Genomic DNA, 22533 nt, shown 5'->3' with positions numbered 1-22533 from the left:
GTCAATAGGGGACTCAGCAGATTACAACACAACCAAGGACCAAAACTAGGAATCAGGTGCAAGGAGTCAGAGACCTGGGTTTTTTCCTCCAGCAAGTGGATGACTCTAGAGGAAAATCTTGTATAATCAGGCCTCCTAGATCACAGTTGTTGGGAGTGAATGAGTTCCAGTGATTGCTTAGTCATAAATGGACCCATTATTCACAAGTACACCCTTTACTCCTGAGTAGCATCATGACTTTGGATACTTAGATATATGCTATGTTGATGTTCTTTAGTCAGGACCAGAATCTTTGTGCACCAGTATTCTCAGGAGCTGTGGGATGGCTTCAACTTCTCATCTGAAGGCTTGCAGAGGCTCTTCAGTTCCTCACAGTCTTCAACCTGTGGAGTATCTGACTCATCATTGAGGATGCCATGTCTGTAACCAGCTCAGGGTTGAGCATGAGCCACCTTTCCAGGCACTGCCCAGACTTGCTTAAGGAGGTCCTGTGTATCTTTAGACCAAGGGACTAGAGATGTGACTCCTCCCCATGCTGTTGAGCAAGGACTGTGAGCCCTCCAGATGTTGTTGGACTCCAGAAGCCACTCCCAGCCAACATGAACCCAGGGATGATGGGATTTGGAGTCCAACAACATCTGGAACACCACAGGTTGTTCCCTGCTATAAGGCTAGAGGGGAAGGGCTGTAGTTCAGTAGTGGACCACTGGCTATGCATGCAGACGGTTCCAGGTCGAATACCAGGTATCTCCAGGTAAGGCTTGATGAAATCTCCAGGTAAGGCTTAACTGAAATTCTGGAGAGCCACTACCAGTTAGTGCAGACCATGTGTGAGAAACTTTGGTCCTCCAGATGTTGCTGAACTACAACCACCCTGAGACCTCCAGGTATAGGGCGGTATATAAATTCAATAAATAATAAATAAATAAATCACCTATGGCCACTGGCTGTGCTTGCAAAGGCTGACAGGAGAATGGCCACAGGCACCAACTCCAGGGAGCCCTGGGGGCCCGGGCACCCACAAAATTTTGTTGTGGGTGTTCAGTACCTGCTCTGTGGGGCTTTGGATGTGACTTCCAGGTCCTGTCTGAGGCCTCAGGGGGCCTTGGACACGATGTCCAAGGGCCTTAAAATTGGCATCCTAGACCTCACAGGGCCTCTGACATCACTTCCAGGGGTGATGTCATGTTATGTTGACGACACTGGGCACCCATGATCTGGGGCCCGTCGGCACCCCTGAGCATTGCCAATGGCCAGGGGTGATGGGAGTTGTTGTTTGTCAAGATCTGGAAGGCCATATATTTCCCACGCCTGGTGTGGACAATACTGAGCTGGATGGATGGGCCATCGGTCTGACTTGGTCTAAAGCAGATTCCTCTGCCCCCTGGGCATCCCACTGGACTCAAAGAATGAGGACATGGATAACCACTTAGAAAGAATGCAGTGTTCCCAGAAAAGAGGGGTCTCTGCTGCATTTTTCTTCCCACTCCCCATCAACATTTCAAGTGGAATCTTTATTATAAGACAACTTCCACTCCACCCCCCTCTTTCCCACCCTAAGCATCTTAGTACCAGCATACCACTCTGCAAAGCGAATGTAAAAGGCTGTGTATAATCACTTACATGATAGCGATTACTCTGCTTATTCAATTATTTCAAAATTACCATGTACATTTTAAAGATTCTTTCTTCCCTTCCATATTATGGGCTATAAATATGCAGCGCTTCGTATTCCTGAAGTTTTTGTTCCCTTGAGCACTCAATGCTTTCTGGTTCCCTGGGGTTAGAGCACTAGAGAACCAAAAGGAAACTGGGAAAATTATGAGATGTGAAAGCTGTCCGACAATGGTTAATGAAGGAATTAGTATGCTGGGGGGGGGGGAGTTCTTAACCTTTCCTCGGAGTATCAAATCCCAGTACAAGAAGGGCCATCTTGACAAGAGAGCGGGTTTTTTTCCCTTAAAGTAATTGAACTAAATCTTATGACAGATAATTGTAATGATGATGTTATGCTAGGATGATTTTCAAGTGTAGCTTTGCAAATTACTTTCCCCGCTTTGCTCTCTTCAGATAGAGACAGGTAACTTCCATGGTGCATTACAGCACGATCATATAAATGTCTGATCAGAATTGAGTCCTATTGAGTTCAAATGGACTAAGTTAGGGTTGTATCCAGCATACTCTGAGGAGACCCACTGAAATTCAGTCCTTGGAGAGTAAGTGTGGTGTACAGTGTCAGACTAGGACATAGGAAACTGGGACCTCAATCCCCACTCAGCCATAAAGCCTGTGACCTTAGGCCAGTCGCTGCCTCTCAGCCTAACCTACATCATAGAGTTGTTGTACAGATTAAATGAGGAGCTCCTTGGAGAGAGAAAAAGTCGGATAAAATATAATCAATCAATCAATTGAAAGCCAATTAATATCAATGGGTCTACACCATGTTGGACATGTACTAAGATCTACTTAGAAGTCATTCCTACCACATTTGTTAAATGGGGTTAGAAATGCAGGAAAATGGGTTAGGAATGCGACCTCGTCTTTTCTTCCTGTCGTCCCACCACCAAGTACCTAAATGTGCAGAAAGCATGCTTGTTTAAAAAGGAGCTCCACCCTAAAGCTCCTGTAATCCCCATCCTAGCTAGAAGGGTATCTCAGTAGCCATCCCAGAATCCCACCCGCTACTAGAAAGGCACACTCAGTGGGGACATTTCAAATGGTACTATAGGTAGAAGGAAAGACAAGCTACCCACCAAAATACAAGTACCCATTAAGCATTATTACAGAATCGCTTTTCGCCAGGCACATGATGCAAGATGATCCTATACTCTAGAACAGAAGGGCAGCCTCTTATACTTCACCAAAAGAGATTTGCATATGCTAAGCTTTTGGGCAAAGTAGTATAATTTAATGTGACCAGGTGACCTGTGTGTCAGGTTACTCTGCTGCCCAGAGTTGTTGCCGCTGTTGATGGGCAACTTCAAAGCCCCTCCTGTTCCCCCTCCTTAGGGTTCTTTAACTTTAAACGAGACTTGGACTGAACTGTCCTTCAAATAGAGGGTCGTTCTCTGTTAAGTAGAACATATGGCTTTCATACTCCAAAGCAAGTGTTCATAGGAATGCGTGCCTACAAATAAAGTCCTATGAGCATTTGCTTACAAACAATGTGTATTCAACAAGGAGCCAAATGGCATCAGTTGGTGCAAAGAAGCTGGGGTGGGAATAATTTTTAACAGAAAACTGGTATGGGGCCTTGATCCAGAATGTGGACTGGGGCCCCAAGGGTGATGTTTCCTAAAGCTAAAGGTGGCCACTTTCAAGACCCTAATAGTAGTTCAGCTAAAAGAGAGGAAGAGTGCCACTGTCCAGGTATTCCTTCTTTATGGATTCTAGAGTAAGCATTATGACACACACACACACACATACACACACACATACACACTTATTTGTAGAAATATTAGGCATGGCAGGCCAATTAAAGTCTGCAGTATAATGGTATGAGTTTGTGGGTGCCAGAACCCTCTAATCCCTGGATCTAGCAAGTGTTAGAATTTAATCTAAGCAATAAGACTTTTATTGTGTAAAGTGAGTTAGACTGGGAGTTAGTCCAGAGTCAACATCTCGGCATCATGGCTGGTGAGGTCTTTGTCCAACACTCTGTCCACCACACCATCCCAGTGCTGTTAAACTCCAGAACCTCAAATTTGGAAAATAATGATCCTCTGTCTTTAAAATGAAGTGTGCATTTTTCAGAAGTGAAATAAAAATTGGGGCAATCTCTCTCACACACACCAGAAATAAAAACTTTACAAGGAAGTCTGCAAAAACAATTTCTAAACAGTCTTTTAAAGCACACATCTCAGAATGAGGTTAGCAAAATTTCTTGCAAATCAGTCGTTTTTTCAAAAAGTACTTGTCAGAAATAAATGAAAATAATTTAACCCTGCCTGGTTTCAGTTCTCAAAATGTCACTGTGATTTTGAATGATTGCCTCCCTCCGCCAGTCAATAAATGCACTAAGAATCCCATGATGCTGCTATCCCTGGGTAAAACAGAGTTTGATTTTGGAATGGTTTGACACCTACGTTCCTCTTTCGCCTCCAGCAAGCCTGGCATTTACATATATATGTTGTAATAACATTAACAAATACTGGGGGCTGACGCTTAGCAACACTGACACGTACCTGTAATTAAGGCTACACATTATAATGTGATGGAGATTAATTTATTGGATGCAACAGATTTCACTGTTGGTTTCCTGCAGTTAAGGAATTGCAAAAAAATAAAATAAAATAAAATTCACATGACAACAGAATCACAGCTAAGCAGAGTATATCCCAAGGCTTTGTGTTATGTGGCTTTAGGGTGCAATCCAGCTGCATTACGCTCAATGAAAGCCTTGCCCCTGACTTTAGAAGGGAAAGTGAGAAAGCGAAAGCTGAACTAGAGGTGACAAGTATGTGCCTGCTGCTGAGGAAGTCAGCCCAGTGTCAAGATCCCCCTCCACTCTGCCATGAAAGCATAGCTATGAATATACATTACATTATATGATCACATTTTAACATGCACTATCCAGGGAACCTTCACTGCAGGTTCAGGGTGCACATAGGTGTTTATAATGCAACAGATTAACTGAACAGGGTTATACCCAAGTCTACAGCAGGACTCTTAGCAGCACTTAAAGAGCCATTGCAGTTCATTCTTTCAACCTGAATAAATACACATGACCTCTGCAAACAAAAAAAGGGGGCAGTGTGTTGCCGCTAAATGACATCGTTCACAGTGATGTCAGGAAGACAATTTCATTGGATGCCAGGATTGGACATCCAACTTCCTTTCTGTTCTGAACAAAGGAGAGGTGCAAAGAGCTTCTCTCTGTAACTGATGTAGGTGCCTTTTCCCCTATACTGATAGGGTAAGTGCTGGGGGTGCACACCCACACCATTCTGTGCTCTTGTTTCTTTCTCTGCTCTATCAGATGTGGCAGCCAGTTTGTGCTTTGCCACACTCCAAGACGCCCAGACCTCAGCTGGCCTAATCCAAAACTGTCTCCAAACAAGTTGGGTGGATCTCAAAACCACCCAGATTTGGCCTGGCTCAGTTTGGACTTCAGCAGAACCTGGTGCACAGCCCTAACAGTCCTCTTCTGCTTCTAGCTACTCTAACATCAGGCAGATTGAGGAATTCCTGGGCCCTTTCTGGCCAGAAACAAAAAGCAACAAATGGGGTTGATTGTGCACAGGAAAGCAGAGCTATTTCAATCTGAACATTTGACTCCCCAGAATGGATTGCATTGTACAATGCAGACATCCTAGATTTAGAGCAGTGGTTCTCAACCTGTGGGTCCCCAGATGTTGTTGGACTACAACTCCCATCACCCCTGAGCTCTGGCCTTGCTAGCTAGGGGTGATGGGAGTTGCAGTCCAACAACATCTGGGGACCCACTGGTTGAGAAAGGCTGATTTAGAGGGTCATGATTTAAAATTCGGCTGGCACACATGCCTTTGGTATGGGAAGGCAAAAAATATGTAAGAGTTTTATGAACCCCATTCTTAGGAAGAGTCTGCACGGAGTTTCGGAGAAATATAAAAATCTGCTGGAAAGAAAAACACATTTATGGCTTTCTCCCATTGAAGAAATTACAATTAAAAGCGTTAATATGGACAGACAATGGTCGACTTACAGGGAACTGCTGGATTTTACAGAGGGGGGGACCTCAGGGATGATGGGAGTTGTAGTCCAACAACATCTGGGGACCCACAGGTTGAGAACCACTGCTCTAAATCTAGGATGTCTGCATTGTCCAATACAATCCATTCTGGGGAGTCAAATGTTCAGACTGAAATAGCTCTGCTTTCCTGTGCACAATCAACCCCATTTCTTGCTTTTTATTTCTGGCCAGAAAGGGCCCAGGATTTCCTCAATCTGCCTGATGTTAGAGTAGCTAGAAGCAGAAGAGGACTGTAAGGGCTGTGCACCAGGTTCTGAGCCAGGCCAAACTGGGTGGTTTTTTGAACCAAAGCTCACAATTCAATTGCAAAACAAAGAAAAACTTTTGTCTAAAATGTATAATTAGAATGGGAATGGGAAACGATTATTATTAGAATGGGAAACAAAGACGAGCTTGTTAAAGCTTCAATGACACACTGGGCAATAGATATAGGACACAATATAGATTGCAACCTCTGGGAGAAACTTTGGAAAAGTGACTTGAAATTTACAGCATGTTATTCATTGAAAGAATATTTGATTTAAAAAAAAAATATTTTCAAATTTTCTAGTAACAACAATTTTTCTTAACATATCATTTCCAAATTTACGTTGATTGACCCCCCCCATTTCCCTCTCCCCCTTTTATTTTCTTTGCATCTAATTATTTTTCTTCACTTAATTTCAAATTCTTTTTCACATCCTAATTTTACCTTCAGTTCATAAATGTTACAACAATCCTGCTAGTGTTTCCACAGTTTTACGGTGCTCTTTAAAGTAATCTATTAAAAATAATTCCATTATTGATTAAGTTTTCCTTCATCTTGGTGCCTGACCTTCACGGTTAATTTAGCCATTTCTGCATTGTCTATCATCTTATTCTTCCATTCTTCTTTCGTTGGGACGTTCTCTTCTTTCCACTTCTGGGCAAGTAGCATTCTGGCAGCTGTGGTCGCACACATAAATAGTCTCTTTTGCTTCTTTGGCACTTTAAACATCTCCTAATATTCCTAGTAAAAAGGCCTCTGGATTTTTAACAAACGTATTTTTAAACATTTTTTTTCATTTCATTGTATTTCATTTCCCAGAAGCCCCTCACCTTTTTACACGTCCACCACATATGAAAAAACGTACCTTCTTTATCTTTACATTTCCAACATAGGTTAGATGAATTTTTATACATCCTAGTAAGTTTTAATGGCGTTAAATACCATCTATACATCATTTTCATATAATTTTCTTTTAGTGAACTGCATGCCATAAATTTTAAATTCTCTTTCCACAGTTTTTCCCATGTTATACCCTATGTTTTGTGCCCAGTGTATCCTTACAGTCTTGAAAAGAAAACTATTTGAAAATGATTCATAGATGGTACTTAACACTGAGTAGGTTGGCTAAGATTTACAAGACAGAATCAGATAAGTGTTGGAAGTGTAAAGAGGTGGATGGAATGTTCTTTCACATATGATGGACCTGTAAAAAAGTAAAAGTATATTGGAAAATAGTTTATAATGAAGTGAAAAAAATGTTCGGAATTACTTTCCCAAAAAAACAGAGCCCTTTTCGCTGGGGATCATCAAGACTGATATCCCAAGTGTCAGAAAAACTTATTTATGTATGCAACAACTGTGGCCCGTTTTTTGTTAGCCCAAAAAGGAACGTGAGCAAGGTCCCAACCAAAGAGGATTGGCAACTTAAATGGACAGAATATGCACAACTTGCAGATTTAACACATAGAATACAGTGGCGGAGGAAGAGGGGGCAGGGGAGCGCACTGGCTCCAGCAGCATGATCTCGGTGGAGTGCCATCGCGGCTGCCCCCACACACATGCTGGACGCCATGCCCCCACAGGCAGTGCGCCATGCCCCCCAGGATGCACACCAGCCACACCTCTGCCTGCTCTCTGCCCCCCGGTGCCTGAGCATGAAGCTCCGCCACTGATAGAATAAGAGAGCAAGAAGAACATACATTTAAAGAAGACTGGAAAACATTTATTGAGTATGTGGAAAATAACTGCGTACAGTTGAAAATGCTGGCAGCGTTAAGATAAATTCAACAGAGTAAATAATTTTTGGGTGTAAAAGTGGAAAATTGATTTGAATGGTTATAGTAGAAAATGCAGGGATGTAGGATATGTAAAATGAACCGTGGAAAGAGAAGAAGGGAAGTTATTGGATATTTTAAAGTTTGTAAAATGTTTATCTGAAATTGTAAAACAGAAAATTTAATTAAAATTATTATTAAAAAGAACATTTGACTCCCTGATCCTGTGGTCCTCCAGATGTCCCTGCACTCCCATCACTCCCAACAAGCAGAGTCAATAGTCAGGGGCAGGGGCATCATCTTGCCTTCAGGATTGTGGCTGCCCACCTCCATAATGCAGACGTGTGACATCATATGCACACACCTGGATGTTGTGCGTATGATGTCGCATGCACAACACACAACATCACGTTTTGGGACTCCCCCCAAAATGTGATGTGATGTTGCATATTCTGCATGTGATGTCACACACACTACATGCAGGCTTGTGTGTGTGATGTATCACGTCCGTGTTGTGTGCGGTGGCTGGCGCCGCCGGCTCCTCTTCCTCCTCCTCTCCACAGCCAGCAAGGCACCCTTTTCTGTGGGGAGGGGCTCAGACTCGGAGGCAGAGAGATGGAGGGTGGAGCTGAGCTGCTTCTCTCTCAGAGGCAGCGCTGCAGAGGCTGGCTGGCTCTCTCTGGCTTTGCTGATTGACATTATGGGTGTCCAGCTCCCACAATTATGTTATGGCCCCTTGGAATTAGCTCCTATGGTCAGGGATGAAGGGAGTTGGAGCCAAACAACATCTCGGGGGGGGGGGACAGATTCTTCACTCCTGGAAATGGCAAAAAGAACCATATTTCACTGCTAAATCCAATTACAGTTCCACCTCAAAAAATAATGTGAAACCTCAATATAAAAAATGGTACATATATGGAACAGTACTATAGTCCAGCAGTACGACAGAATTTCTTTTATCAGGGTAAAGCCCTGTTCAAGCCTTATTAGGGAATATTTCAAGTGTTCCTTAAAATAATTTTTTTTAATCCCATTAAAATTATTGCTATTTTTGACAGCCTTGTTCCTGATGTTAACAGCACATTTAATATCATTGCAAAAATGCAAAGTCTGGTTTTATCCTAGATATTTCTATGTAATGTTGGACAGAGAACAGTTATGGGCCCATTTTTAGTGCATTTACAAATTGGAAGGGGGGGAGAGAGAAACCATTTAAGTCACAGTGCTGTATGATATTAATATTTTTTAAAAATAGCAGTACAAGCCCCTACACAATTTTCAATTATTTGAACTTCATGCATTCATAAACCCGATACCGACTGGAAGTGTGAGATGTCAGAAAGTTGCTCCAATTAGGGAAGGTATTAGCCACAGAAATGTGTAAACCACAGTAGCCTTCCTTTCATACAACTGTATGGAACATCAGTAGGTAGGGGCAGAGCGGAAATTTGATTCAATTCGCATTTATAGGCAAACCTACCTAATTCACAATTTCCTGAACACGCCAACTGAAGCACAGCCATCCTAGGAAATTCATAATTCTCCAGATTTTGCAATACAGTTCTTCAGCCAATTAACTTAAACAGGATATTGTAGAGTTGGAAATTGTAGAGTTCAGAAAAGAGCAAGCCAAATGATCAAGGGGAAGGAGCAATCCCCCTATCAGGAAAGGTTACAACATTTGGGACATTTTAATTTAAGGAAAAGGCAAGTGATAACGTGATGGGAGCTTATAAGCTTATGTATGGCATGAAGAAAGTGGATAGACATCCAACTCAGGGACATCCAATGAAGCTTTAAAAAAAGGGAAACGTTGACAGCTATGGGACCCAGCGGGCTGGGAAAGGCCGTAGCAGGCCCCCATGAAACTGCACGTCCTATTTCCATGAGTTCACATTGTGAAAGAGAACAAAAAGAAGGAAACCTCTTTTCTTCCAGGTGAGGGGCGTGACCTAGCTGAGTCCATTATCATGCATTAACTATCCCTGAGCTTGCTAGTTATGCTTGACTGTAATTTCCCACAGAAACATTAGAGCCGCCCAAGAGAGTGTCACAGTTGAGAAATCTGACTCAAGGGCGGGACATAGCATATTATCACCCTTCCGCTCCATGCTAGCCTTACCCACAATCTCAGCTCCAAGTCAGCTTGAGCCAACCCTGCTTCCCACACTACCAATGGCTCAGTGGGACTTATGCCTTAGGCTGTAAAATGGCATTAGCCATTATACTACAAGCGTACACACTGCAGCAGCAGCAGCACTAGTTAACGTTTTCCACAAGTTCATGGAACAGATGTTCTATCAATGTCTATTAGAGATGATTGTCACATTGAACCTCCATGTCCAGAGGTTGTGGGTAGTATTCATCTGAGTCCAACTCAGAGTAGCCTGACTGAAATTAATAAATTTACATTAGTCGTGTCCATGGGCTGCAATGTGTCTACTCTGAGTAGGCCTAGCACTGAATACCCCTCTGTACAGCCTTTATTCCAGATGCTTACAGCTACATGAATGCTTTTCCAGTGTTTGGTAAATTCTATTCTTTGTTCTCCTACGCCTTTTAGCAAACAATATTTAAATACTGAAACCAGCATTTTAATAACTGCTTTTATGGCAGTCAAGATAGAGAGCTGACTTTTACTGAGTCAGGCAATTGGTCCATCTAGCTCAGTAGTATTGTCTACCATGGCTGGCTGTGGATCCCTAGGGGTTCAGCCAGGAGTCATTCCCAGCCCTACCTAGAGATGCCGCTGGGAATCTGCATGCAAAGCAGTTGTGTTAGCCCTGAGCTACAGCCCCGTATCTGGTCTGACAAGGTTGCTTTAATTCTCCATTCTCAACTCACGGAATTGCTTTCCTTCCTTGTCTTTGTTTTATGGGATTTCAGTGTGTCTTTGATGGCATAAGATTAATCTTCTGTTTTAGACTATTTTTTGTTACACAGCATCCAGAGAACTGGAGTCCTAAGTTACTGGGCAAACAGCAGATATAGCAAACTAAAAATATAGGCATGGTTTTCATACCCTGCTTGCAAGAAGTTTCCAGTTGGCCAATGAAGAATGCTGGACCACAGACACTCTAATCCAGTAAAGCAAGATACTGGGCAAACATATACCTTGCTCTGCTATAGCAAAGAAATTCTAATGGGTTGCATTGGACCAAGTCATATTCAAAGTAGACCCAGTGGCAGCTGATCCACTGGGGCACTGCTCCACCAACCCCTGTATGCTGTCAGGCATCCCTCACCTGTCTTGGGGGCGGGGGGAGGTGGTCTTGTCTCCTTGAACTGTAGGGGGAAGACAGTGCTATTTATTTATTTATTTATTTATTTATTTATTTATTTATTTATTGAGGGTCTGTTCCCCCAAATGCTTTCAACAGTTTGCAAATACCATAGATAGCAATTTCTGTTCTGTTTATTCTAACTCTGCTATTTAATGAGGATCTCCCTTTCATCAGCTCCTCTGCTCCACAGACATCTCAGGTGCACCAAGGCACCATTTTTAAAAAACAAATCCCAACGCCATTCCCCTCCCCCCCCCCGGCAGCTGTGTTTCTAGTGTCACCCACATGCTTCTGAAATGTCACGTTACAGACTTACAGATCACAGGCCCTGTTTAACAAACACCTGAAGCTTGACAGCATAAAAAGCAACCCAAAAGATCAAAGGAAAAGAACGTCTGTTCCTTTCACCAGCAGATCATCGAGCTTGGCTTCCTCCAACAGACATGGCACTTTCTTTGCACATTGGCAAGTAAGGATTTATTTTGGATTCATTTGCTGTGCGACTTTGGATCACCAAGGTAATTAGACAAACATTTTCAGCAAAGTCACTGCCCACCCTCTCCTCTCCCCCCACTCATTTATTCCCCATGGTAGCCCCCACCTCCTCCGTCTCTGACCTCATTGGAATGAGTGGTTGTGTCAATTTCAGTTTCTCCCAGTTTCTCATTTTTCCAACCTTATTTTCTTAAAAAAATAAATCTATTTTATTAAATTTCCACAATTTTCACATAAAATTCCAATGCATTATAAATTTTTATTTTGTTTTATCGACCTCCCATCTCATTTTCTGCAGTGTTTTGTTTAAATTCTATCTCATTGCTGCATCCTATCTTCACTCTGTTATAGCATAACCATAATACAACAATCCCTAATTATTTCTGCTGCTCATAGTTCAATAAATGTCTCCCATTTGGGATCTCATTTTTCCAACCTTAGCACAACCTTACATCAGTTTGTGATTTTAAGTCTGGGAAATTCAGCAGAATTTTAATGTTGATTTATTCAAATATATGCATTTTTGTATTCAGTTTCACCCAACATGCACATTTTCATGAAGCAATTTTCCTAAGCATTGCTATTTTCACCAACAAATCCATTTTTATGCATGCTTTACTCTAGTACATGCATTTTTGTATACATTATTTGGCTAGAGAACTGCATTGTAGAATTCTGTGGAGGGCAAATTTTGAAGAATGGCTGTACTTTGGTTCACATATTGTTTCTGAAAGTGTGGATTAGGCAGCTCTCAATTTAAGTGCTAACTGAATCAAATTTCTACCCCCCCACCCCACCCCAAACCCCAATGACCCATAAGCTCTGGTGAAATAGGGGTGTTTTTTTTCCTCCCACAAGCTACCATATTTACTGCACAGTTCTGTATATACTTATTCAGAACAGTCCATGCTCTTAATTAACAATGCAGCTCTTATGCATGAATGCAGTTTCAACAGAATAATCCATTTTAAATTTTATTTTAATGATTTATATGCTGCTTACTCAACAGAAGGTGTCCAAGCGATTTATTAAAAAAAATTAACCAATGAAAATCCTTTTGACTGAAAATGAACTGCCAAAAACCACAAGTGGCAAAGGCAGTCTTAGAAAAAGCACTTCTCCCTCCTGCCACAGGAAAGTGTGCTTCTTCCAAGTTGGTGCTAGAGTTGAGCCATGGGCAGAGGTCGAAGGTGAGTCAGGAGCCAGGAGTTAAGAGGCGTAAGAAAAGTCAGTACTGGAGAAAAATTAGGATCAGAGGGAAAGCAAGCAAATTGTGTCCTTCCTAAAAGAGGGCATATGTTGCGGTGAGACCTGGAGACCGACCTCCTGGTTGTGGGTGGGTCTACTGGATAACCACAACACCAGATTGGTAGGTCCCTCGTAGCTGGGTGCAATCTGGCCAAAGGGACACAGTCCAAATGGTTTGAGGGATCTATTTATGCCTATGCACGTAACCTAGAGCTTCCTCTTTCCGCGCATGCATTCAGAACACCCACCCACCTCTCCCTACTTTTAGGGCTTGTGCTTGACCTTGCTATGCCGTCGTGTGTTGTCTGTCATTGGGACAGGGGCACAGCAGGAATTTTCCCCACTTGGCTGATTGGCTGTAGCCATTTGGGTTTCACCTGCCAAGTAGCAGGTTGCGGTTAGGCACTCGTTCATGTGATAGGGATGGGAGAACGGTCTCGCCATCCCTATGTGAGGGGAATTCCATTAAAGGAATCCAGGAACTAAACTTGGTTTGGTCAATCCCCGAAAGGGGGTTGTGCCCGTGCCTGAGTCCAGGGGAGCATCTGGGGAGTGAACAGAGTCTGTTCCCAGGCTTTTCACCTGCCTCAGGTGTTCACCCTTTGCTAACCTATGATAGAGCTCTGGGTCAGCGCTACCTGCATGGCAGGGAGCTAGTTGAACCAGAGCCTATGCAACTACTCACTTTTCTGTAATCAATAAAGTTGTGGCCTAAATTCTGCCAAAAACCAAAACTAAAATTTGAGTCAAATGTGAATTTATTTAGGGGGGAGGTCTCTGGGTCTGAACATGCAAAGGGGAACTACAGAAAAGTACCCCTGGGACACAAAGTCTTCTTATACTCCTTCCTGCCCAAGAGGAGCCAATGGGCAGCCTGGGTGGACCCAGTCCATAAAATTCTTGCCTGAGAATCTGTAGTAACACTGCTTGCCACATGAGGTTGTGGCCAGCAGTTCCCAACAGCTGGTGCCAGCTTCAACTTGTGCATCACTAAAAAAGAAAAAGAAAAACTTTCTGACAGTCAGAGCTGTTCAGCAGTGGAACAGACTCCCACAAGAGGTGGTGGACTCTCCTTCCTTGGAGGTTTTTGAGCAGAGGTTGGATGGCCATCTATCATGGATGCTTTAGCTGAGATTCATGCATTGCAGGGTGTTAGACTAGAGGACCCTTAGGGTCCCTTCCAACTCTATGGTTCTTTAGAATGTTTCATTCATATACAGATTAATATTTTAATAAATAAGACTATAATTTATTTTCAACCGTAAAAGCCCTAGTGAAGGCCCATGGTTGCCTTCAGTGCAGCCCCTCTTCCCATTACTCCATTCACATGTGTGGAATTGGAGCTGCAGCCTGGAAAAAACCCTGAGAAAGGAAACCCAGCTCCAAGGCTTGACAGCAAACAGATGTCAGGAGGTGAGCTGGGAGCAAAAGAAAAGGAGACACAGCTGAAAAAGTCGCAAGTTACAAGCTGCAGTTCCAACAGTTCGCCACATGGGGCAGCTGCCCTGGCCAATGGCATTGCTGGACACTCAAACATTATCTCAAGAGCTCAGGTTCCTGATAGCTGCAGATGTGAGAATGCTGCTGTTACATGCATGCTTGTATATTTGCATGTTTGGTTGGTCTCTGCTATACATATTTTGGATCGGCTTGTAAGTATTATGTCAGCTGTTGCGGTTTATATCCGATGTTTAAGAGTCTCTCTTGGCTAATGGTTGCCCGCAATTCTCAAAAATGTGGAATGCTGACTGCAGTTTTTATTATTATTGCGGTATTTTTAGGAGGTTGTAAAACTGCTTAGAGATTTTCTTTGAAAAATTAAGTGGTGTATAAATTGTCTAAATAAATAAAATTATGTAAATGTGCACATGCTAATTTATGTGTAGGCCTTTAAGCAAATTAAGATGGTGTGTCGCTAGGGCCTCACCAATAATGCACTTAGTAACATAGCCGGCAGCTTTGTAATAAAGGTTTTTTAAATGGGGAGGGCCAAAGAGAGAGTAAGAGAGGCAGCAGCTCTGAGACCTAGAACAAGGCCCTTAGGTGTGGGGGAAAGACGTCCTATCCATGGTATACATCAATGGTTAACCTCATCATGTGATGCTCAAATCCACTGTCATTTTGTTCTTATGTTGTTAGAGTGATAATAAATAGTGGTTCTTTAAATTAGAAGAAAATACTCTCAGAACCTTACAAGATCAGGTCAAAAGCTACAACCTTCCATCTGTGGGTGAACATTTATTTTTGTTAATTGTAAGATTATTCCTGCACAATAGTCCTATTCAAAGGACAAGTTATCACCTGGCCCAAACAGTTGCTATGTGTCTAGCCTGTTAATCTCAGTGCGAAGCAGAGAGCAAGAGAGAACCCCCTTGCTTATTACATACATACTTTCCCCCATCAAATAGAAAGAAAGAAAGAAAGAAAGAAAGAAAGAAAGAAGAGTGATATATGAATTCACGGAGGAATGTACAGTTGGAGATGCAGGCTTCTTGCCTTTTGCTCATGCACGTCAACAAAAATACGGTTCAGCCTCAAGAGTGTTGATCTGTGATCTTTCCCGGGACCACGTGGCTTTCGTCACCCAGCACCTCCCCCCACCCTCCTCAAGCAAGCCTTGTCAGTGTGAATCCCAACACACCAGCTGTCTGGCTTCTTCTTGAAAACACACACACAGATTTATTACAGGAAAACATAAGAGACTAGTCTGTTCCACTATTAACACACAAAAAAATAGAAGAAGAAGCAAGCTGTCGTCCTTGTATTCTCAGCCACCTCATCGAACAGACACCTCAGCTGCTCACAGAAAATTGAGATAGCTGCAAGCAATATCACAGGATTGTAGCTCAGAAAAAGAGCACATGCTTTGCACATGCGCACACAGAGAGAACAGTCCCAAGTTATCCTCAGCTTTGTTTTAAGGTTCGCAAATACCTTGGAATGCTGGTGCCAATCAAGATAAGATAGCCTTGATCAAGGGGTGGAGAAACGACGGCCTTCCAGATCAGGTGCAGGGGTCATTTGTGGCCCAGTGGTCCAGACTTCTATATCTCCCCACACACCACACCATGACATCAGGTGACTGACAGGTGGGTGGGTCTGCCTACAGGTCAAAGTTGACCTGCAGGGGTGAATGGAGGAAGACAGTATCCAAGAAAGCAACACATGGCTGGTCTTGTGACACCATTTTCCAGTAAAACAGTGACAAATACTGCAATAAACACAGAACAACCAGTTGGGATTTAAACAGGCCACAACTTTATTGATTACAGATGTCAGCAAGTCTTGGCACAGGATACTGGGTGTGTATCCTCAATCAACCAAGCTGTCTGCTGGTTCACTATCTTGGCGGGGTTAACCAAGGTTACAGATCACCCTGTGACACACACTAAAGAAGGGCAACCATGCCTGAGATCAGCTTGGTGGACAGAAGCAGCTGCAGCTTGGATCCATTTAATTCCTTGGACTGGTGGAGATTCCAATTCCACCATCCAACTAGACTATAAGGATCCACCCCATCACCACCAAGTTGTGATGGTTGCTTCGAGGTAGGCAAGAACCCCAGATGGAGCCAGAGTGGTGTAGTGGTTAAGAGAAGTGGACTCGAAATCTGGTGGACCGGGTTCGCTTCCCCGCTCCTCCACATGCAGCTGCTGGGTGACCTTAGGCTAATCACACTTCTCTGAAGTCTCTCAGCCTCACTCACCTCACAGAGTGTTTGTTGTGGGGGAGGAAGGGAAAGGAGAATGTTAGCCACTTTGAGACTCCTTAGGGTAGTGATAAAGCGGGATATCAAATCCAAACCCTTCTTCTTCTCCTCCTCCTCCTCCCCCAGACAGGCCAAAGCTGGATGGGTACCCACCACCGCAGCCTACGCCACACCACAGCCGCCCTCTCCCCCCCCCCCAGCTGACAGGTGTCATTTTGATTGTTACTATGTTTTGTAGTTTTATGTGTTTTTATATTGTAAACCTCCCTGTGATCCTCAAATGAAGTATAGAAATTGAATAGATAAATGAAAACAATTCACACTTTCCAAAATGCTCTGAAAACTGAAACACGGCCATCCTTCTGTGACGCTATTCTCCAGCCAAGCAGCATATACAAAACATCTACAAAAAATACAGCCTAGGACAAAGTGTGTACAGAGGTACACATATTGCTGAAAACATAGAAAAAAATGCATTATATTAAGCAGCTGGTCCAAAATGTGAATATTAAACAAAATTACAGACAAACATGTCTGTTAGGAGAAATTGCTGGTGAGCTTTCATACTGATCTCCCCCCGCCGCCAAGGAAAGAATGCAAACTGATGTGGAAGAGAAAAAAGGAATCCCTGTGTCACTACAGATCTGCCTACCCACAACCACACCCCGCTAAGAGTACCAGGCATGGCTTTCCATTACTGCTTTTAAAAGGGAGTTTAGCGAACGTTAAAGATTTAGCATCCCATGACATTTTAAAACATAAAAACTTCAGGGACGTTACTCAAAGCCCAAATATATTCCACTGAAGGGGGGGAAAACCCTATATATGATTAATGCCATTTTCATACTAACCGCACCCCACCCCCCGCCAAGCACTGAGCTTGTGACATGTTTTGCACATAGGATTTTTAATATTTTCCTTCTAAAGGAAAGGCTTCGACTGAAGGAAGAGAGACCATTTTAGCCAAATGCCCCTTCACCATGACCCTCTGTGGCTCTAGGTAGTAGTCCAAGGCGGAAAGATTGATACACTTTCAGCTTCAAAATGGGGTGTCGGTGATCAAAAGGGATGCAATAATATAGAATTCAAAAGGAGACACAAATACAATGTCCTCTACACAGACCTATCACTGCTCCTAGCACTTTGCAGAGTACTGCAGGCAAAAGAAATATCCCTGCTCCCAGGGAGTTTTATATTCTATGGTTCCATGAAATTAAGCTTCATTCCATTTATAGCTTTGGATTTAAAAGATTACAGCTGCAATCCCATCTGCAGTTACCTGGGAGTACATCTCATTGAACTCAATAGGACTTACGTCTGATTGGACATGTATAGAGTTGCACTGTACAATTCAAAGAGGTGATGGGATTTGAAAGGATATCTATGAAAGAGAGCGGCAGTCAGTGTGGTTTTCTCCAAATATTGTGGACTCCAACTCCCATCAGCCCTAGTTAGTATGGCCAATGGTCAAGTATGATCAGAGTTGTCATCAACAACATCTGGAAGGTGCCACCCTGACTTGGGAAGCGGCTTCAGTAAGAAGGGGAAACAAAACAAAGGAGGATGATTATAACCCTCCAGCCATTTTTGGTTTAAGGTTACCAGGCGTCCCCGTTTCCCGGGGACAGTCCCCAAATTTACAAATCAGTCCACATACAAAATCAATTGAAGTTGAAAAGTGCCCCTGGATTCACTGAAAAAAATCTGGTAACCTTATTTTAGTTCATGCTGTAAGAATACTGCAATTCAGCTTCCAAACCATTAGACAGAACCAGCTGAAGAGGTCAGGTATTGGTTATGCTTAGCAGTTTACAGAAATTATAATGATATCTCCATATTAAAGTGTGAAGATCTTCTGCAAATCTTATAGACAGTGGAAAGGACTAAAACTGTAACGAGTACTTTTGCAAGCATTTGTGCTATATAGGCACACTTGTATTTATGTAGCAGAAGCCCATATACTGTTTCCAAGCACTTCACATCATTTATTACAGCAATGATATTACAGTAATGCACCACAACCCAGTAAGAAAGGATTGCTTGAAGTCACCTCATGAATGAGGAGGTGTAATCTTGAACTAGCGGTTTTCTCTCTTACCACTACACTAACAGTTATTTTGGGCTAATTGCATTGCAATCTTTAGTTTCACTTTTCACACAAACCTGCCTTTCAACACATCACAGCACACTTCATTTTATCCCATCCTTACTCAATGTGGCATATGCGCCTCTCCCCGCCACCCAATTTATTCATAACCAAGCCTGCAAGGTAGGACAAGGCTCTCATCAGCTTCAGGAATTTTGAAGCAAAGGGTGTGTTCACATCACCACCTTAGAGGGCAGTGAAGCTGAAGGTTTCTTTCCCCAGTACATTTCGCAACTCTTCCCACACCCACACATAAAGCTGTTCAAATCAGCACAGCTTCATTGGAGTCAGAGTCCTTTTCTGTTTGCAGACACACCAGGGGCGTCGACACATTGGGGATGTCTTTACCCTGTGCAAAGCATGTCTGCAACTTGGCTAGATGTGAATTAAGAATGGCTTAAGGATTCCAACTGAATCTAAGCTAGTTTGAGCAACAACACATCAAACAATAGCACTTTATTTTTTTAAAAAGTGCTGGATTAACATGGGTTAAAAATCCAGCATTGGGAACATGGTGTGGGCACAGAAAATGGGGGGTCTGAATGCAGCTGAAGTCTCCCCAGTCCAAACCTTGACACTCATGGATGAGGAACCTTTGACCATCCATATGTTGTAGTTCAACTCCCAGCACCCCAGATGGACCACTAGCAATCAGCTGACAGGCTGGTGAGAGTTGGAAGCCCCAGTGACAGGCCACAGGTTCCCCAGCCCTGCTCTCTTCACAACTATGCCACCCTCACAACTACGTACACTTCCAATTCCTTCACCTGGCTTTGATACGGATCAGAAATTGACAAGTCCTTCCGCTCCTCTCCTGCCAGGAGATTCACACTCTCTACAGATTCTCTCCCAAGTTTTGCTTCCTACCTCCACTTACCTCTCAGATGGATCAGCCAGCAGCAAAAGTTAGAACTGGTGTTTTCAAACACCAGAGTCTGCAGCCAGCCAGGCTCCTAATCAAAGAAGTTATCGCAAGGCAGAAATCAATGTTCTCGCACCAGCCTGCCATCCCCTGGGCAAGAGACTCATTGACAGTGCCAGTTGCTGGTTTACTTAACTTCTCTGTTGACAAACTCTCCTTTTTTTTACAGAGAGGGAGTTTCTGGGTCTATCGGAATGGACCCAGATTACTACCCCACTACAATACAGTTTGTCTGCAACCATCCTACTGGAGCCAAAGAATCACAGATCAATATAAAAGGCATTTATTCCCCCACCCACCCTGCCCTGCAAAAACAACAAAAAACCAGAAACATAAGCATTTTAGGGCTCAGCAGGTCTAAAATGCCCGAGTTTTCCCTGCATTGTTTTAGTAGGCTGGATAGATCTGGTATTGATCTCATTTTTATCATTATTATTTTAATATTGCATTAATGTCTGGAATTATTATTTACAGTATCCTGGAAGCCATGTTTGTATAAATGTTGAGGGGGGGGTGTAGAATTAGATTATTATTTCATGAGCAGCATCTATTTATCTCCGCGGGGCGCGGGGGGGGGGGGGGACTGGTAGGATCTATGAAATCAGCTGGGAGAATGTTGTCCAAGACGATACAGGCTAAGTCTGATCAAAAGGAGTGAACTATATGTCCACAGTGGTCACTCTCACCACTCTCCATTCCCTTAAGCAGTAGGATAAACCCATAAAATCCATCCCCAGGGGAGCTTGAGCGTATACAGAAAATCTGTCTTAGCAAGTTCAAAATTTCAAAGGGGGGGTGGGGAATAGAGAGGAATATATATATGCACTTTGGAATCCAGGAAACATTCAACAGACTTCCAGTAATATTAAGGGTGAGCTGAGGCTGCACAAAACACATGTGGCATGCTTTTTAAAAATGCACCCTGCATTTAGTCCATGCAGCATAGAAGAGCACAGCGGAAGGAAATTGCTAAGCGAGACAGAGGGTCACACTCCAAAAGTGAACTACTTAAATATATGGTGGTGAACATCAGGGGGCTTTCCAGGTGATCATTCACTAGGACTGCCAAGTCTTACCCCCCCCCCGGCCCCTGCAACAGGGTTCCTGCTCCTTTTCAACACCTGTGTATCAAGCAGAAATTCAGCAGGTGAAGCTCTCCACAGCATTCAGGTATGGTCCTAGAACAAGCTCCAATAATTAACCATCTGCTTGCGACACAGCTGTCCAAAGCACAGGACCACCACCACCAACCCCTGCTGCCAGGCAGCCGGAAACCAAAGCACGTTTGGGCCATTTAACGCTAAAACTGACCAATGGAGGCAAGAGCAAAAGTATACGGCATTTGGTCGTGCAGTGATTCAATCTACTTCCCAACAACAGATGAGGGTGCAGTTAATAACGTCCCTACAAAAAGAGAGAGAGAGAGAGAATGTGACAGGCAGTATCTAGCCTGCTTTGTAACTAGATATACTTTTGCTGTCAGGTGTAAGAGGCAGGTCTGGAGGACTCTGGAGTAAAAGGAAAGCACTCTGCGCATCCTCAGGGGTGCTGAGGTTTGTGATTTTTTTCCACACAGGCTGAGCCTTAGGGTGGAAAACGGGGGCCGGGAAGGGAGGCAAAGCTCACGGTTCCCAGGGGGCTTAGTTCCACCTTTGCGCCTTGTGTCTGAAGAAGAGTTTGGGAAGCCCAGAGAGATTGAGCCACATGCAGAAAAGCCCATAAAACACAGAGAAAGAGAGAGAAAGAGAGAGAGAGAGAGAGAGAGAGAGAGAGAGGAGACGAAAGCCATGCAACGCATCTTACCTACAACCCACACAGCGGGGACCTCACAGGTAGTGGCGCTCCATCCCCGTACTCTTTGCAACAATCCACTAGAAGTAGTATCCGGATGTCCCCGCTCCCTAAGGAAACACAGGCTCACATCCCTAGCATGCCAGGAGAGAGAGAGAGAGGAGTCCTCTCTGGGTTGAAGCAGCGTGTTGTTGTTTGTTCCCCCTTCTTCAGTGGCTGGAGCTAGCCGTGGAAAGGAAAGGAGACACCTCCGGACTCAGCAAACCCCAGAAGTGCCTCTGAAACCACGCGGAGTCCTCCCTTCTTTGCCTTGCCTTCTCCCTTCACCTGAACAGGCTCTGGTCACGCGATTGGCTTGACGACACATCCACGGGTGGAAGGAAACTTGCTTCACCTTCCCTGGGCATCTGTCAATCCAGCAGGACTCAGAAGCCCTGGATCCGTCTCTAACCCCCTCCCCTGCCCCCGCCGCCGCCCCCCGCCGCGCTTCGCAGAATCGAAATAGGAATGTTTGCTGTCTACACGTTTAGGTCCTCAGGTTGATTTGGGTTTTTGCTTTCGTTTGTTTGCTTTTTTGTGTTTTGTTTTTTTGGCAAACGACGAAGACACCTAGAGGGGGAAAGTTGCCCCCAAGAAAGAAGGGAGCTTTAGAAAAATCCTATTAGTAGGCGCAGAATATAATAAAGAGTTCAGTTCGCGTTCTCTCTCTCTCTCTCTCTCTCTCAGTCCCAAGTGGTACTGGGCATATCAGATTCCTATTCAGAAGTACTCCAAAAAATCCTGTCCAACTGCTCCCGCAAACTATTGAACTACCTCTCCCCAGACATGGGTATTTCAGGGGAGATGGAGAAACGAAATAGCTACGAGCAAGTCTGTCCCCTTTTCATTAGAGAGACCGAGGGGTGGGGGAGGAAATCGTCCCTCCTAGATGTTCTGGGGTTTTTTATTTTGTTTGTTTGTTCTTAAAGAAAACCTGCTCTCCACCCGCCCCCTCCATTCAATGCAAAATGTCATTTCGCTTACTTACCTTTCGGAGGAATCAGCAAAAGAGCTGCGTCGCTGCACCGCCGCCTGGTGGGCAGAGTCGAGATATTCCGCTTCCAGGATTTCGTACGCCTAAGCGTTTTGCGTCCCCGTTGCCTTAGTACTGTAGCTTGTGCAAATCCGGAGCTTGGATAGCAATCA

General features: G+C 43.7%; 1 protein-coding gene across 3 annotated transcripts in view; it reads right to left on the bottom strand.

Moving 5' to 3' along the window:
* IL1RAPL2 (interleukin 1 receptor accessory protein like 2) overlaps nucleotides 1–22204 on the bottom strand; it is a 484356-nt gene extending 462152 nt beyond the window's left edge. The window contains exon 1 of one of the 3 annotated variants that reach the window (XM_083422319.1): nucleotides 21361–22204. The gene's annotated coding sequence lies outside the window, so the exon portion shown is untranslated. Of the gene's footprint in view, nucleotides 1–19512; nucleotides 19618–21360 lie in introns of those variants that run through there. The other 2 variants (XM_083422315.1, XM_083422316.1) reach the window with 2 other exon arrangements.
* Between the last annotated feature and the right edge of the window lie 329 nt (nucleotides 22205–22533).

The sequence above is a fragment of the Podarcis tiliguerta genome (assembly GCF_965153285.1).
Source record: "Podarcis tiliguerta genome assembly, chromosome: Z".
Taxonomy (NCBI): domain Eukaryota; kingdom Metazoa; phylum Chordata; class Lepidosauria; order Squamata; family Lacertidae; genus Podarcis; species Podarcis tiliguerta.
The sequence above is the reverse complement of the archived record's forward strand: the minus strand, read 5'-3'. Positions and strand labels throughout refer to the sequence as shown.